The sequence below is a fragment of the Pezoporus occidentalis genome, unplaced genomic scaffold (assembly GCF_034315485.1).
Source record: "Pezoporus occidentalis ecotype Australia unplaced genomic scaffold, CSIRO_AGI_Poc_V1 ctg23, whole genome shotgun sequence".
Lineage (NCBI taxonomy): Eukaryota > Metazoa > Chordata > Aves > Psittaciformes > Psittacidae > Pezoporus > Pezoporus occidentalis.
The window spans coordinates 5,269,815-5,284,130 of NW_026914180.1; the positions used below are offsets into that span (position 1 = coordinate 5,269,815).

Here is a 14,316-nt window from a genome sequence, read left to right on the forward strand (position 1 = left end):
GGTAGGGTGGAAAAAATGAGAAGAAGCTAAAATTGCAGATGATAGTAATTTGTTCAAAATATTTACATGTGTTTTGATAAAATTATTATAATGCAGCCTCTGATAACTTATACAGCTTTTAGTGCAACAAAGGTGGTATGATTTTTACTATTTCCATAGAATCAAAGAATAGCTTAGGTTGGCAAAGAACTTTAAGATCATTAAGCCCAACCATCAGCCTAGCACTGCCAAGACCACCACTAAACCATGTCACTGAGTGCAACATCTACATGTCTTTTAAATACCTTCAAGGATGGTGACTCCACCACTTCCCTGGAAGCGTGTTCCAAGGCTTGACAGCCCTTTCGGTGAAGGAATTTTTCCTAATAACCCATTTAAACTTCCTCTGGTGAAACTTGAAGACATTTCCTCTTGTCCTGTCCCTTGTAACTTGGGAGGAGAGACTGACCTCCGCCTCTCTTCATCTTCCTTTCAGGTAGCTGTCAAGAGCAATAAGGTCCCCCCTAAGCCTCCTTTTCTCCAGGCTAAACAACCCCAGTTCTCTCAGCTGCTCCTGAGAACACTCATTCTCCAGACCCTTCACCAGCTTCATTGCCCTTCTTTGGGCACACTCCAGCACCTCAATATCTCTCTTGTAGTGATGGGCCCAGAACTGAACACAGTATTCAAGGTGCAGCCTCACCAGTGCCAAGTGCAGGGGGATGATCACTGCCCTGTCCCTGCGGGCTACACTGATGCTGCTACAGGCCAGGATGCTGTTGGCTTTCTTGACCACCTGGGCAGAATCTGGGTCATATTCAGCCAGCTGGATGACCAACTGGGTCCTTTTCCATCAGGCAGCTTTCCAGCCACTCTTCCCCAAGCCTGTAGTGTTGCATGGGGTTGTTGTGACTCCAGTGTGGGACCTGGCACTTGGCCTTGTTAAACCATCCTCATCCCATCAATCCAGCCTGTTCAGATCTGTCTGCAGAGCCTTCCTGTCTCTGAGCAGATCAACACTGCCACCCAACTTGGTGTTGTCTGCAAATTTACTGAGGGTGCACTTGATCCCCTTGTCCAGATTATTGATAAAAGTATTAAACAGAACTGGCCTCAGTACTGAGCCCTGGGGAACACCACTTGTGACCAGCCACCAACTGGATTTAACTCCATTCACCACTGCTCTTCAAAATTAGCCATCCAGCCAACTTTTAACCCAGCAAACAGTAGACTTGCCCAAGCCATGAGCAGCCAGTTTCTCCACAGGAGAATGCTGTGGGCAATGGTGTCAAAGGCTCTACTAAACTCTAGGTAGACAACATCCACAGACTTCCCTTCATCCACTAAGCAGGTCACCTTGTCATAGAAGGAGATCAGGTTAGTCAAGCAGGACCTGCCTTTCATAAGCCCATGCTGACTGGGCCTGATCACCTGGTTGTTCAGTACATGCTGTGTGACGGCACTCAAAATGATTAGCTCCATAATCTTCCTTGGCATCAAGATCAGAATGACAGACCTGTAGTTCCTCAGATCCTCCTTCTGACCCTTCTTGTAGATAGCTGGGCATCACATCTGATAACCTCCAGTCAACCAAGACTTCCTTGGTGAGCCACGGCTGCTGATAAATGACTGAAAATGTCTCAGTGACCACTTCCATCAGCTCCCGTAGTACCCTCAGGTGGATCCCATCTGGCCCCATAGCACTGTGTGCATCCAAGTGGTGTAGCAGGTCACTGACTATTTCTTCTTGGATTATGAGGGCCTCATTCTGCTTCCCATCCCTGTCTCCCAGATCAGGGGGCTGAGTACCCAGAGAACTGGTCTTACTGTTAAAGACAGAGTCAAAGAAGGCATTAAGTACTTCAGCATTTTCCACATCCTTTCTCACATCCAAGGAAGGATGGATATTCTCTTTAGCATGCGTCTTGTTGCTAATATATTTATAGAAACAGCTTTTTATTGTCTTTTATAGCAGTAGCCAGCTCAGTCTCTATTTTGGCTTTGGCCCTTCTAATTTTCTCCTTGCATAATAACCTCATGACATACTTGTAAGTCCTCCTGAGTTGCCCGCTCCTTCTTCCAAAGGCCATAAACCCTCCTTTGTTTTCTGTGTTCCAGCCAAAGTTCCCTGTTCAGCCAGGCCAGTTTTCTTCTCCACCAGCTCTTGTGCCTTTAGGATTTGCTTCTGGAAGAATGTCCAGGCTTCCTGGCCTCTTTTGCTCTTCAGGTCTGCATCCTAAGGGACTCTGTCAACCAGCCTCCTAAACAGGCCAAAGTCTGCTCTTTGGAAGTCCAAGGTAGCAATTCTGCTGATCCCGCTCCTTGCTTCTCTGAGAATCAAAACCTGTATCATTTAATTGTTATTTTGCTCTTTTATTAGCTTCAGTGCGTTTCACCTTTTGATAGATGTTGGTAGCTTTTCCCCCTTTTGTGCATGTGAGCCTCTTGAAACATTAATCTGTGGGCTTTAAAGATATAGTTAGAGACATTATGATAGGATTAAGAGCACTCTTTTCCCCTTGATGCATTAATTCATTAAAATACTTTCTCATTAAATTGCAAAGTGTATGTTGCTGACTGTTACCTTTGTTACTTTTGGTATCTGCAGCTGAAGTCTTTATATAGTCTTATTAAAATGTGTTCATAAAGAAGGTTATGGTGGATTGTACTGTACAAGTGGCATTGGAAGAATACAAACATCTCAGGAAGAAAGAACTTAAACCTTGGTAAGCAAACCTGTATACAGCATTACACCTAAAGGAGAATGAAACGACCTCAAAGGCATTCTTAAATAATACCTGAGACTCCTTACCAGTATCTGAGCAAAAAAGGTTTGCAAAACACTAATAGGTGTAGTATTTCCTTCAATGAATTATGCCTGTTGAGTATGGACTTTGTCTAGTATTAGGTGTTTGCAGGATTGGGCCTAAGCTGGCTCCTCAAAGTAGAAAAGCATGCTTGCTGCAAGCCACTAGCTGTCAAAAATGAGCAACCTGCCAGCATATGGGTGAGGTTTGGCTCTTCTGTGCAACAAGGAATTCGGAGGACATTGCTATTTTTTGACAGTGGAAGGAACCAGATCAGGTTTTAACTTGACTGCAAATTAAAAGCTCACTGGGCGTAAGAAGAATACTCGTGCAAAGAGCAAATAGGCTGAGCAAGAAGAAGTGTGTGCCTGATCTTGCAGAGAGCCTATTAATGGAGTCATTAAAAAAGTAATGTTCTGCTGTTGGTGAAAATGTTGCCCATGACTCATGGGCTGTATCAGTAGAGCTTGTAGCTCTCTGCCCACAGCCAGCTTAGCCTGTGAGCTTGACTTCTGTGCAAGTGTTTAGCTTCTGTTTAAAAATCAGCCTCTCTGCCCAGTTACTCTGACTGTCTGCAATTACCCCTGGCCAACCCACATGGGTCTGGGATAGACAGGAGACAATTTTCTCCTATTGTTGCTACTGTGCAGTCTCACAGTCAGCAAAGTAGTTAGATCCAGCTGCTAAAGACAGCTGCTGAAAACCACCTCTGATGCCTCCAGATCCCTGTGATATTGACTCCTTTTCTGGGAGTCATGCCACAGAGCTTGGCTCAGCCAGAGTTTCCTGCTTCTCGTCTGTATTCTCCAGCTCAGCGCTGGAAATCCCCAGTCAGTTCCCCTCTCCCCCAGCCCATGCCCTCAGGGCCAGCATGGGCCCATCTACCCTGGGTGATACCTGCTACCCAACGTTGCTCTCAGTGTGTCCCACACTTCCTGTACAGATGGGACTGCAAACTCGTGTGTTTGCCCTGTGTGTGCGTGTTTGTGGAGGGCTGATCCATCCTTCAGAAGGGAGGGAGTGTGGGTGAACCAGACTGGCCAGGAGCTGTGGAGACAGGGATTTCATCAGACATGAAGTCCTTACGCCTGCTTATTCTGTATTGTCCTCTTCCATCTGTTTTGTTCACCAATTGGTCTTCTGGACAGCAAGAAGGGCAGAGACTCTCCCTGAACACCACATCTTTATGCATATCCATCTGTTACTGTTATAGCAATACAACCCATTTTTAGTAAGGCTTGCATTTGAAACTTCATTATGGTCAATGTAAAATGCTGAGAATCTGTGAAGCTACCAATAAATGCTAAGATTTAAACATAGCTAGCATCCATTCAGGTAATTTTAATTGTTGCATAGTTTCAAAGTACTCAAGTTACATTCTGATCATGTTTCCCACCATAATCTTTGAATTTTAAGGGCCAAAGACCTTTATAGAAAGAGAAAAAGGATATTTTTGAGCAAAATCCTAATTCCAATAGGGTAAGCTTTTAGAAGGTCACCAGTGACTCTGAGACACAAACCAAAATATAAAATATGAGGGATTCTGATATGTGATAGCAAAACTTCAAAGCAAGTTCAGCCAGAATGAGATTTCTTTATTTTATGAATCATTTAAAGCTTAAGACAAGAACTGTTAAAATTGATACTTTTTCAAAAAATATTTATTATTTTTCTAAAGCAGAACTGCTCTTTTTGACTGTTAGATTTTTAAACACCATGTGAAAAGAAAAACAAAAACAAAACAGAAAAAGAACAAACCAAAAAACCACAACAAAACAACAAAACCAGCCAACCAAAAAAAAACCCAACCCAAACTAAAGCAAACTTAAAATATAGAAAAGTCAAGTTAAACTTTTAAAAATACAGACAAAATGTTTGTTTGATGGAAAAGGCCTTTGATCAAAAATGTTTAGGGAAGCTTTGCTTCACCTGGTAGCCAAGCAAAGCACACGTGTATTCGTTATTCCTGTTGTGCTCCACAAGTCAGACTGGGTCCTGTTATTGCCTATATACGGTGTAAGCACACCTGTATATGTAAAATGGTAGATAGCATAGCAAGGTATTTATGAAATGCTGCTGGTGATTGGGCATATGCAGAATGGGAGTATATATGTAGAATGCTGATCATTACAATAATCTTCACATACTCATGCCTGCGTTCCTTTTATTAAACTTTCTTTCAAGTATCACGATTAATTTCCAAAGACACTGTAAGCGGCGAGGAGAAGCAGACAGGCCAACCCAATATGGGTGATAAGCAACTTCTAGTTTATTTGTACTAGTTTATTTGTTCTAGTTTATTTATTTGGCCCCCACCTGTGGGGGCCACCCCCTGCCTTGCTTGCACAGTCCTCCAGAACTCTATGGTTCTGCTCTTAAAGTCATTCTGCAACAAGACACAAAGATAACAACTGAGAAAATATGAGCTCATTTATCTACAAAGCCATATTACATTGACTTTTTTCCACTGGAGTGCAGGACCAGATGCAAAAGAAACATTAGCACCAACTGTATTTTTGTAAGTTCTAAACCTTTCAGGTTTACTTTTACCAAGTAGTCTTCTTTTGAGTCACCTGTCTGAAGCAGAGCAGAGATACATGGAACAAGACAAAAAATTCTGTGCATCTTCACACTCACTGAGGATTATTGCCCCTGTGTGCAAGGAAAGCTAGTATAGCATGGTCAAGAGCCTCAGTGCTTCCAAACACAATTGCCTAATGCAGCTGGTGGTTATGGGAGGCCACAGACATGCTCTGTTTCCAGACTAACTTTCATCCCAAAGCCTCTCTGCTCAGAATCTACTGCCGCTGTTGGAAAAGGAAGAGATTTTAAAATTGTCTGCTTAAGAAAATATGTGAAAAAAATGACCAGCTTTTACTTACCTTTACTTAAAAAGGAAAATTGTAGGAGAGGGATGAAACTGGTGGCGGGGGAGGGCAGAGGTGTCAAAACATTTTCCTTATTATTTTACATACAATAGAGTGGGTGATGGAGAGGACCAGGGACATACGTGGTCCTCTGCTACACCTTGCCCAATGGGGTTGCAAAAATGTGAGAAGTAGTTATAGGGTCAGTCAACAGACTGCTGGCCACCTCTAGTGGTCGCTAGGACTTGCAGGCAATTCATACTTCCTAGAAACATGGTCTTGGTATGTCTGAAGGTGTTTACCACTGGCTGTTTTACAGTCTGAGATCTGAGAAAGGTCTAACTTTGCCTTGCTCAGGGAGGCTTTAGCAGTTGCAATAAGAATGAGTGCTCCATTAAGCAGGAGAAGTGTGCTGTTCCACTCTTTGCATTGCTATCAGTGGGAACCCTACAAACAGCCCACAGTATAGAAATGGCAAGGTGAACAGACATTTGGAGACATGTACAATAAAGGAGAGCATTAATTTAAGAAATTCTGCCAGAGTGCATCAACAAGACTGAGTGCACTTAAAAGGAAAAAGAAAAAAAAAAAGAAAAGAGAAAAAAAGAAAAAAAGATGAAAAAGAAAGGAAAAAAGAAAAAGAGTCCATTCCCAGTTGATGGGAAAGTAGGATGGTCTGAAAGGAATTGTCAATTTTGGTGAGAAAGAGAGCTTCACACAAGAAAAATGTAACTTTAAAATACACAACCACATGATGTCGGTATGCTTAATGGAGGGAAGGACTATATTAATCTGTTTGAATTGCTAATTGGGGATTTAGTTGGCTAGATTGGGGGTTATAAGATTAAGGCTTTTATTCTGTGTTTTTGTTCTTTTCCAAAGGTAGGAATCCTCTATAGATCCCCGCTCTTGGGAATCTAATGCCCTCAAATGCACAACTCGGCAACTGACGAGCAAGCTGATAAAGCATTCCTTGCAGATACTTAATGGGTACATTCTGTATCTCCGTCTGCATCTTTCTGTCTGCCTATCTTTTTTTCCCCCCCTTTAGCACACTTGGAGGAAGGTAAACAAACAAAACAAACTAAAAGAGCTACCTCTTCCTTTCATGTTTATAGCTGCTTTTCCAGAAGTATTTTCCATTTACAGAAATAACTCCTTAAATTTCTCCTGTTTCAAGGGTTAGGATACCTATTTTGTTTCAAGTTGTTTTGGCCAAACAGGACAAATGAAAAGATTCCTCAGGACTCTACACATTTTGCATTACAGTTGTACATCAAAACACCCTGGGCTCCTTGGAGGATGAGGCAGCTTCATGCAAGGCAGGCCTGACATGGCAGGACTCTTCCCATGTTGTTAGATGAGCTCCATCAGTCACTACATTCCTTTCTCAGGCACAGATACCAGTTAATGGAGGAAGTACAGTTTACACTACCCTGCAAATACTGCAAGTCCTCACCACAAATGCAGTATAATATCTGAAATAATAAGAAAGATGTGGGGCAAAGGAGAGCCTTTATTTTTAAGATAGCAGGGGCAGTTGTTTAGTGTGAGGTACATTTTTGTGCAAAGGGAAGCTGGTGAGGATGTGTTATTTGCACTGCTTCCAGTGGAGAGCTATGACATTTTAAAATTGTTGACTCATTTGTTGAAAAGTCAAATACAGTAAAATGTATTATGCATGAAAATGACCACAAAAATCCTCAGTTCTAAAGTATATACAGAAACCCTCTTCAGAAATCTTGTTGCAATGATTACCTGTATTTCCCTAAAAATCAAGGCAACATATCTTCCCAGCTTTTTTTTTGTAGTGGAAATGTTGGAACAGACATTTTTAACACTCAGGGAAAACTTCTGTAAGTTCTGTTTGCTGAAAACATAGTAACTGCCCTCAGCCAGAAGGCGAAAAACAAATTCATCAGCTAGATTTTTATTTCCTCTCACAGGGAGCATCTCTGCTGGGTACAAATAACTACCAAACTAATTTGTATCTTGCTGTTTGTGTCCTTAAACCCCCCAGTGGTTTGCAACTGAATAAAAACCTGACTATTCTTATGGTAGAGTACTGCTGACTCCTAAATTGACTCTTTACATCCATTTTGCCCATAAGAATGGCTATTTTCATAGTGCAACTACAATGATGAAGTGGACTTAAGATGTAAGCAGAGCTGGGTCTCACATTTTTCCTATGGGGTCCAAAATCTTTATTCTGTCTTTTGTGGGCATATTCCTAGTCCTATAAGACCTTTTATGAAGTCAGAAAAGGACAAGAAATGCTCAGGGAGGTACCAGCTTTGATATAGACCCAGCAGGTCATGGCAACCTGCCCACTTTTAATGGGATGAATCTCATAGGAAATTTTGTGTAAAATTCATTGTCAAAACAGTAACAAGTCAGATCCTTCAGTTATAACACAAGAACCAAAATACAGCTCTGCAGGGAGCTAAAAGCATGATAGATGCTGCTGCTGTGTGGCTAGAAGTACCACATGGTGTGGTGAAAAGCTGAGAGGGGTATGTCTGAGAAATTATTGTTAAAAATATAGTGCATAGTACAACAGTGGAGAGAACCTAAGAAAGTTTGGGGCAAGAAGAGTAACACATAGATAAAGTTGATACAGAGTTCCAGAACTGGGAAGAGCAAGAGGAGTATTCCTGGGTAAGAAAGGGTTTCAAATACATTTGCTGTTCAGGCTTTTTGAATTTAGAGGCTCTAATAAGTCACAATGCAGATGACCTCGTTTTGCAGTGCACTTGATGACCACAACATGTCCACCTTGTTGAGATGGAGTTTATGCTTCTTGAAGACTGAAAGAGGAACTGCTGCATTTCTACTCAGCCAAATAAGCTGTGCCAGGGAGAATCAAATTGCTACTCCTGGAAGGCACTTGTCTTCACTGATCCAAATTTTAAAGCGTCTTACAGAATTCACTCATCACCCTACATCTGTCCCCTTGTCAGATGGGCTTGATCAGTATTTCTCGGTTCCTTTGTAGAGATTTAAAAGCTTCCCATTCTTCCTTTGAAATGTGGGAATAAATCGCATATTGGGTTTTGCAAAGCGAGTGAACGGCCCCTTTCAGCTAGTCAGCAAAAAGTTTCAATAGAGGAATTAAGGCCGATGGAGAAGGAAATGTGATTCTGGGCTTAAAAGTTGTTTTTGGTGCAGACTTCTAGAAACTTAGTGCATACATTCATTGTGTGAGTAATAATGGAAAAAAAATGTCTTAAACAAATACCTTTTGTAGGATAAGTTTAATGCCACAATCATATTACTTGGGTTGACTGCAGAAATGGGAATGCAAATGATAAACCTTTCCCAACAACACTAATCTGAGCGGAGCTCTCCAGGAAGAATTGCATCTGAAATATTGTTACACAATGAAATATTGTGTCCTTCCCTACCCCCAAGGTTGAGGTCTTCTTCCCCTCTTCAGGCAAGTGGCACTAGTCGGATTACAGTGCAATCATAACAACTAAAGATGGAAAAAGCTACTGGGCCATTTAATCTCTTCCCCTGCCAGTAGAGGATTACTCCTGAAGCACGTTCTTCAATGCTTTGTCCTGTTCTGGGTGACCAGAGCAATGGGCTTCCATCAATTTGTAGGGAGATTATCTTTTAGATAAGACCTTAACGACCTGTGTCCTAACTACTCTGCACAAATCCTCAGAGCTCCATTCCTCAACATTAGGCTTAAATACAGCTGTGTACATGCATTTGCTTGCACTTATTTTTTAAATTTAGGGCTGTCACAGCAACTTTGATTAAAGTTGTTAACAGTTCTTTGGCCAATAATCCCTCAAATTCTCACATCTGTATTACATACAAAGAACCTATTTGCCCACTTGTTTTCAGTCCATGTATAGGTACCCATAGGAGGTTCTTCTTTAAGTTTTTAATTTATAAAGAACTTTAGGATCTTTAAAAATCCAATCATCCATGAATGAAGTAGTTTGACTAAAAATTTCTCTCTAGTTCATCTACCACAGTTTGCTTGTATAAGACCCTTATATAAATTCAGGATTATCTATTGATTCATTAATCACTTTTTTTTTTATTATTCTGTCCATATATTCAGATTTTTTTTTGTGTGCGTTAAGAGGTGATCTTTTATTTTGCCAGGAACTCACATTGTGCTTACCAAATTATAATTGTGAGTTTACAGCTATTTTGAAATATAAAGCATGGCAAGGCATTTGATTTTCCTGCTCCTTTACTGCATTTCCTTCATATTATTATCACTAATGTACACATACATATATAATGTACATAATGTATTAGTGTACATACACTTTTGTATGTGCAGAAATACGTATAGGGCCAACAACATCATAATTTCTTCACTTTGTTTTAAACCAAGTGCCCAGAGAACTTCAGTTCTGCAAATATTAGAAACTTGATTTACTTTGAACATAAAGAGAACAACAACATATGTAATATAACATGCAATTAAATGATGGTTTACTTTTCCCCTAGTGAAGAGAGGTCAGGTCTTCCTTCCCTCCTCAGGCAGTGGAGCACTGAGATTATTAGTGAATTCTAGTGATGAAAACAGAGGGAAAAAATAATTCAAGTATGAGATATCATGTATTTAAGCTTGTAGACATGTAGGATCAGGACGTAAATTGATACTATACTGTTGAAGTTCTGATGAAAGGAAAAGGTGTTAGGTACTCAGAGTTAACAAGAATCTTTTTATGATGTTCATGTTTTTGCATCTGGATCTGTTGATATTTATTAGAAAAGAGGACTGGTCCTTTTAGTTGCTGTACTTGAAATTATATTTACAGGAGGATTTGAAGGGAGAAATGAAATAAGAATGTGACTTAGATCATGCAGACAGTTTCAGACAAACATTCTGCAGAATAAGAAGGTCATATGCGATCATGGTAGTAACTTTCTAATGCTGAAAATTAAGAATAACAGGAAAATGGATGCCAGTGATAGGCAGGACTGATTGATTTCATTACATGCTGCTAACACAGTCTGAATACTTGTGTGTAGAAGCTGGATATACAGTAGCAAATAAATGGGAGTTTTCTTTGGCCTGGAGGCCAGCTGGCATAGTCTGGCATGGCTCAAACCCATGCAGCTTAATTTTCTCTGTCCCCTAGAAGAGTAGCTGCATCCACTGCTGCTTATTGGCAGTGGTACCCGATCTACACCAACCCCTGAACTGTGCCCAGACCTTGTCAGGGAAAAATGAGACACCTGGCACAAGTCAAAACTGTGCCACGTGCCGAGCCAGGAGTTTCCCAGCATGGGCGATTGCTGGCTGGAGCACATGCATTTCTCATGACCCTGCTTCACTTTCCAAAGTAGGCTGCAGTCCTATGTGCCCAGCCTCATGTTAAGCTGCACATGCACAATTTTATCGATTGCAAAACTATAAAAGAATAAATAATTTGCTTTCCTATTTTTTTGAAGCTGTGACAACTTTAGAGGTATTCCTGATATAAGGTAGTACCTAGTAGGTGAAAAGACTTGGATACTAGAGAGAACAAGAAAGTATATAAATGATGCAGGAGATGCTTTGCTTAGGATATATAAATAAAAGAAGAAATGCAATGAAAACCACATTAAAGAAACAAAAAAATGAAACAAACAACAACAAAAAAAAAAGGACCTGGTTTCTCTATTCCTAAATTGTATCTTCCAGAAGAAAAAGTTCCCAGGAATTTTAAAGCTTTTTCTTCAATTTGCTTGAAAATATTTAGCAGGTCTGATTAAGTAAAGGATAAATTTAGTTATCCCCATAGCTGGTTTGATCTCAGTTGCATTTTTTGATTGGTTAATTGTAATTGCCATTTTTATTTTATTTTATCTCTAATTGGTTCAAATTTTCTTTTAATTTAGTGGCATCCAACTTACCTTGCAGTGTGTTTTGGTTCTAAGCAATTTCAGTCTTAAGCATACTTAATTCCCTCCTGAGATCCTCCATCACTAACAACACAAGATCAAATAACCAACTAATTAAAATTTATGTCCATCTTCTATTGAAGTCATCATTCATATCCCCTTGAGTAGGTGATTTCTGACTGTGTGATCCCACAGGAATATTTTTATGTCTACAGTAATATGTGAGTGTGGAAATGTGGAGTTTATTCTGTTTCATTCCTGTGTAAGTGGAAAAGGTTTCAGTTAAAGGGTTAAAGGTTTGGGATTTTAATCAGTTTTCAGATATACTGTGTGAAGATTTTGCTAAATTCGCCTCGCTGCAAGGAAACAGTGTAAAGTTCTGTGTATGTAATTTTCTCATCAGATAAAATGAGCTTCTTCTTCCGACAGCCACCTTTTTTCCTGTTATTTCCTGCACAACTGTTTCACTGGAAATAGGGGTGCAAACTCTTTCTGAGGAGTCAGTATCCATCTGAACACGTCATTTGGGGTGCTGGGTCATCTCTTTTCTGGGTGAAAAATGGCCTTAGCTTGCACTTAACAACAATCTTACCTTTGCAGATACGTCTATGTTAGCAAATGAAGCAGGGCTGGGGCTCAGGCTCAGATTAGACTAGTGGTTTCCCACTGTCCATGCTGTTTCATTGCATGTTGGCATCCCATTAGACATGTCCCAGTCCCCACCAGGAGATGGCATGTGCCCGTGGCCATTCCGAAGAGACAGTACAAGTAAGACTGAAAACTTTCTGTCTCACTCCACATTGCCTAGTATTTCAGTGCTATCCCAAATGGATTTGTACACTTACATACTCACATGCCATTACCTGATGCAAACCATTCTTACCAAAGTTTTCATGCTATGAAAACACCACCTGGATGGGCAGCAACACAACCCTCACAATTTCAAACACATGGAACTACAGAAGAACACACAAAGGGTGACTATTATGTTTTAAGGACCCCACTGGCAGCATAATATGGCCCAGAAGAAACCCAGGACAAAGTGCTGTGTGTTATGGATTTGACCAAGTCATGTCATTTAGCCTCAGACCTGTTTTATTTAGCATTAATTGCAATTCTTTAGTCATACAGATACAGCTTAAGACAACCTTTACAAACTCTGCTTTCTACATGAGGGTGAGGAGGGGGAATGGTCCTTCCTACCTGCAGTGGACCCGCAGAGTCCTTGCTTCTCCTTTCACCCTGTGGAGGAATCCATCTGAAAACAGCTCTATGAATGCACAGACCTCTGAGCTGACCTCTAAATGGAAAACCACAGTGCTGCAGACTGGCCTCCTGTCAGTGAGAAATGCTGATTACTGTGAAAAGTAATTATAACGGGACTTGGACCAAAGTGAATGTCTAAGAAAACAGTTGCGCATGCAAAAGTGGTGAAGACAAAGCAAAGGAAATCGTAGCTTCCTGATAAACTGTTTTCTCAACAGTTTTCTTGAGCTAAAATTAAAAGTCTGATGATGTTTTCAGCACTACTATTTATGCCCCTCTGTGGTTTATTTACTTTTATTTAGATGCTTTTAATGATTTTTATGTTGCATTTCTACTGAGCCAAGTCTAGTTTTGAGCACATCTGTGGGTGTGAAGTCTTTCCACCTAGGGCAATTCCCAAGTACACAGTGTCCTCAGTCCCAACAAAATAATAAAAAGCTACTGTGGGACTGTGTAGCTCCTGGAGAAAGCTCACACTGCTAGTTAGTGGTGCTTGTGATATCTAGATAGTATCAAGTTATGATTTATCGTCCTCATAGATATGTGTATCATAGATTGTCCACTATGTATCAGTGAGGTCATAAACCTGGGAAAGGGATGTGTCCTCAAGCTGTGCAGTATCTTGGTTGGAAAGAGATGTTGGAGAGCCAAGCACAACACCTCTTTGTCTACAAAGCACAAGCACCTTAACAGGGAGAATGAAAGCATCCTACGATAAAGGTCCAAAATAGATTAAATTATTTCCATCTGGAAGTGGAACTACGGAGGAAGTCATGTTGTCTACCTTCTAGACACTGAAGCTAGGCGAGATGAATCTTATCCTTAACACCTTGCCTGCAAATTGCATCAAGACATACTTATTTGGATCCCTGCAGATTAGTCTAAACTGTGCTGTTGGTGCTACGCACTGTTTTCCTCCTGATGGTGTGCTTGCTTTAGCACAGCTTGGTATGCCAGGCAGATCCACCTGGAGAGTGCTTTGGAGACAGCATACCAGCGTTGGAGGGCACTCATAGAGCTTCCAGATCGCTGGAAGGTCACATACCTCCGCATCTGCCTGTGGATATGGGGTGCAACCTCTGGTGTGGGGTAAGAAGGAGTGGTGGTGGCCTTGGGTACTCAGGGAATAGTGCTGCACTGAATGTGTCTGAATGAGGGCGCTAAACAACACAAAAGTCTTTCCGTCTCAAATGAATCCACACTTTCACACTAACACTGGCAAAACTCTCAAAGCTGAAACAGAGAATGAAGCGGCTTTGCTTGAGGTCTTGCATGAGAGCAATGGAGAAATAAAATTCTTTGCTCTGGGTTCCTACTGCCATGTGCTTTTTCCCTCCATTGCCTTTGAATGGAGAGGAAGTGAAATATGCTTTAGTTCCTCCTGCATCTGCTCTTGCTCACTGCAGTCTTTTAGGTCTCAGCTCAGGCTACTGCTCAGAGAAGGGACCTGCAAACATAACCAAAGAATGTGTACAAACAGACACCAGCAGTGGGCTTGTCTCCGTCACAAGCAGAGTTGGCCAGTTATGAAGGAGTTG

At 41.0% G+C, this 14,316-nt stretch overlaps 1 long non-coding RNA gene and 1 pseudogene across 1 annotated transcript; one reads left to right on the forward strand and one right to left on the reverse strand.

Annotated features, from left to right (window-relative positions):
* Nucleotides 1-239: 239 nt before the first annotated feature.
* LOC134165128 (uncharacterized) lies at nt 240-1,678 on the reverse strand (annotated as a pseudogene).
* Nucleotides 1,679-2,128: 450 nt separating this feature from the next.
* On the forward strand, nt 2,129-13,044 carry LOC134165083 (uncharacterized). The gene is made up of 2 exons (XR_009965359.1): nt 2,129-2,276; nt 12,636-13,044. It is a non-coding gene; the product is annotated as an uncharacterized LOC134165083 (long non-coding RNA).
* Nucleotides 13,045-14,316: the final 1,272 nt, after the last annotated feature.